Source organism: Gopherus flavomarginatus, chromosome 3 (genome assembly GCF_025201925.1).
Source record: "Gopherus flavomarginatus isolate rGopFla2 chromosome 3, rGopFla2.mat.asm, whole genome shotgun sequence".
NCBI lineage: Eukaryota > Metazoa > Chordata > Testudines > Testudinidae > Gopherus > Gopherus flavomarginatus.
Genome location: NC_066619.1, coordinates 151,338,748 through 151,342,265, shown reverse-complemented (window position 1 = coordinate 151,342,265; position 3,518 = coordinate 151,338,748). Strand labels below are relative to the sequence as shown.

The window sequence follows — 3,518 nt, the reverse complement described above, 5'->3', positions numbered from 1 at the left end:
ATTTAAAAAACTAGGTTTAAAAAAAGAATTGACAAAGGCAAAAACCTGTTTGGTAAGCACAGCATAAAAACGTGGCTAAGAAAAATACAATAAAGCTTAGGGTAAAATCAAAAAATGTTTACCTTTGCAGTCTTTTTGTAAAACGAGGTAGCTTTTTTGGTTTAACCCTAGTAAATAAAACACATTAAAACTAGTTAGGTTAAAAAAACATTTTAAAACTAGGTTTAAAAGGGAAATTAGCTAAAGCAAAACCTGTTTAGTAAGCACATGGTCAAAAACTATAAAGGGGGTACTAAAAAAGAAAATTGACAAAGGCAAAGCCTGTTTGGTAAGCACGGGGTAAAAAAGCATCGAAACTATTCAATATCAGTGTAGATTAAGAAAAAAGAGAGGTGAAAAGAAAAAAGAGCACATGGTAAAATCAGAAGGAGAGAGAGAGAGAGAGAGAAGCAGGCAAAGTCTGTTTAGTAAGCACAGGGTAAAAAAGTGAACAGAATCAGGGTGGGTTAAAAGAAAAAACAAGCCAATAAAAGGGGGAAAAAAGTCCTCTTTGCAAAGAGCACACGGTTGAGTCACAGAGAGAGAGAATTTTTACCTTTGCAGTTTTTCTGTAAAATGAGGCAGCTTTCCTGGTTCAAACCCTCTCAGGCTTGTTATCACCGCCTTTGGATCGGACCAATCAGAGATGGTTTTACAACAGCGTCATAGAATTCATTTTCCTGAACCAATCCTAGTGTCCCAAGATTTTAAGCAAGAGCCTTTTAAAAACCGGCTATTGTCTACCAATGAGCACATGTTTTTGTGTATAAAAACACGTGGTTTTGCGAGCGGGTTTTTTAACACAGAGAAACTAAACACAAAGGCATGTCCCTGTACAAAACACCTACAGAAGCCAAGAAGCCGGAATTGCCCCTGGGTACACCAGTCCGTGTTCAGAAGAGAAGGCCCCTTTACAGTTATTTTGCCAACAAGAAAGGGTTGTTGCCGAGCCCTGCGTTTTATTCTGAAATAGAACTGAAAAAAGAGGAGCCACAGCCGTTTGTAAAAGAGAAAAAAGATCAAGTGCGAAAAAAATTGTTGTCAGATTTGGAAAAAACAGAATTAAAGGCAGAGGTAAACCTTTTTTTTTATAACAAATTACAAAATGTTTTATAAAAATAAAGGGTTAAATATTTTTGTTTTTATAGGGGGGAATGGAAGAAGTGCCTATATATGAGGACATGGCAACCGAGGAACCGCTGCAGGATAGCGGTGTTGAAAACCAGCCGATAGACCCCGAGTTATGGAAAGATGGCGATATTGTTACGGTAAAAGCTTTACCCGTTGTAAAAAAATAAAATAAAATAATTATTGTATTTACACTTTTAAAAAAATGCCTTTTGATTTTTTAACAGATAACCAAGCCGGGGCCATACAAGATTACTGCTTTGGTGTGTGACAAATGGCCAACAGTTGCAGAGACAGAAACACCCGAGGAGGTAAAGACAGCTTAATTTATTTGAAATATATATATATATATATATATATATATTTGTGTATGACACTAATTAAGCGTTACTATATGGTTGGTTTAATAATAGGCTGCTGAAACTATGATTGACGGAGCCCTTGCCGGAGGTGATTCGGAAACAAAGGACACAAACGGGGTGTCAATGGTAAAACCCAAAGAACATGGCGAGGTAAAAGTTACTTAAATAATTTTTAAAAAATATAAATATAAACATATATAAGAGCGGTAAAATAAAACTATATGTTTTGTGTTTAATAACAGGAAGATGCTACGGGGTCCGACGGTGCGTCAGCTGAGGATGATGATAATTCAGAATCAGACGAGGGTACGACTGAGGTAGCACAAATAAACTGTAGGCTTTTTTATTTTAAAATTTTTGCAACAAAAAATTTAAAATATGTTTTTACAATGTTTTTAACAGACATCTTCAGAGGATAAAGAGAGGCAGCCTTTAAGCAGAACAACCGTAATATGTACCTGTTGTTTTTGTGTGAAGCAAGATGTTAAAAAAAATCTGTAAAAAGTAAGGAGAGTGACCAGAAAAGCTGTGAAGAAGAAGAAGATGCCGTTATGGTTGATATTATTAGAGCTGTTGTAGTAAAAGCCTTTTACCACTGTTTGAAAAAACAACTTTTGGAAAACTGTGCAGCCTGCGCTGTAAATAAGTCCAACCCTTTTAGTCACCCTTGTATTTTTTGGGATCGCTCAGAAGTATTTTACCAGCTTAGACGTATTTCTTCTAAACTGAACGCGTCCCAGCTTGTAAATATAATTATAGCTGAAGGCTACAAACTGAAAAAGCTTAACATAACCACTGAAACTATAACCAGTTAAAATGATTAGGGAGGTTGCAAAAACATCTGACCCGGTGGCCTTGCTGGTAGACCTGTCAAAAGAGGTGGCCCCCGATATTGGCCGATCGGTGTGTAGCAGGGTTCGTCAAATGGATTATAAAACTTTTTACATGCAAGCTTGTGACCCTAGAGGCTTAAAAATATATATTAATTAAGATGCATTGTAAAAAAATTTGTATCACAGTTTTAATATTATTTTGCTTATGCGTTAAAAAATGTATGTAATTGTACCGTATATTACTTTGCTGCTGCTTTAAAAGTCAAATGTGTATAGACGTTGTTGTGTTAAATAAAAACAAAAGCAGAAACTAACTTTTGTGTATACATGTGTTTTAAAGCAAGACGGGGTAAGCATGGCAAAGTTGCTAAAGAAAATTTATTACTCACCCGAAAAAGTTGGTAGTTTTGGGGGCATAACACCCTTATTTCAGGCTGCTAAAAGACACCATAAAACCTTAAGCAGAAAGCAGGTTTCCGCTTGGCTTGCGGATCAAGATGCTTACGCTTTACATAAACCAGCAAGGCTTAAATTTAAAAGAAATAAAACAGTGGTGTCTAATGTGGATACGCAATGGCAGGCAGATTTGGTTGATATGGACGCCTATTGTAAACACAATGACGACCGTAAATATATTTTAACAGTGATAGATATTTTGTCTAAATACGCCTGGGCGGTAACCCTAAAAAATAAAACAGGAAAAGAGGTGGCAGAGGCGTTTAAAGCTATTTTTACAAAGGGGCGCGTGCCTCAAAAATTACAAACAGACCGAGGAAAAGAGTTTTTAAACAAAGCTTTAAAGAATTTGTTTAAGCAATATGGGGTACACCCTTATTTCAGGCTGCTAAAAGACACCATAAAACCTTAAGCAGAAAGCAGGTTTCCGCTTGGCTTGCAGATCAAGATGCTTACGCTTTACATAAACCAGCAAGGCTTAAATTTAAAAGAAATAAAACAGTGGTGTCTAATGTGGATGCGCAATGGCAGGCAGATTTGGTTGATATGAACGCCTATTCTAAACACAATGACGACCGTAAATATATTTTAACAGTGATAGATATTTTGTCTAAATACGCCTGGGCGGTAACCCTAAAAAATAAAACAGGAAAAGAGGTGGCAGAGGCGTTTAAAGCTATTTTTACAAAGGGGCGCGTGC

General features: G+C 36.5%; 1 long non-coding RNA gene across 1 annotated transcript; it reads left to right on the top strand.

Annotated features, from left to right (window-relative positions):
* The first annotated feature begins 1,194 nt into the window (after window positions 1-1,194).
* On the top strand, window positions 1,195-1,647 carry LOC127047136 (uncharacterized). The gene is made up of 3 exons (XR_007773306.1): window positions 1,195-1,307; window positions 1,395-1,478; window positions 1,581-1,647. It is a non-coding gene; the product is annotated as an uncharacterized LOC127047136 (long non-coding RNA).
* Window positions 1,648-3,518: the final 1,871 nt, after the last annotated feature.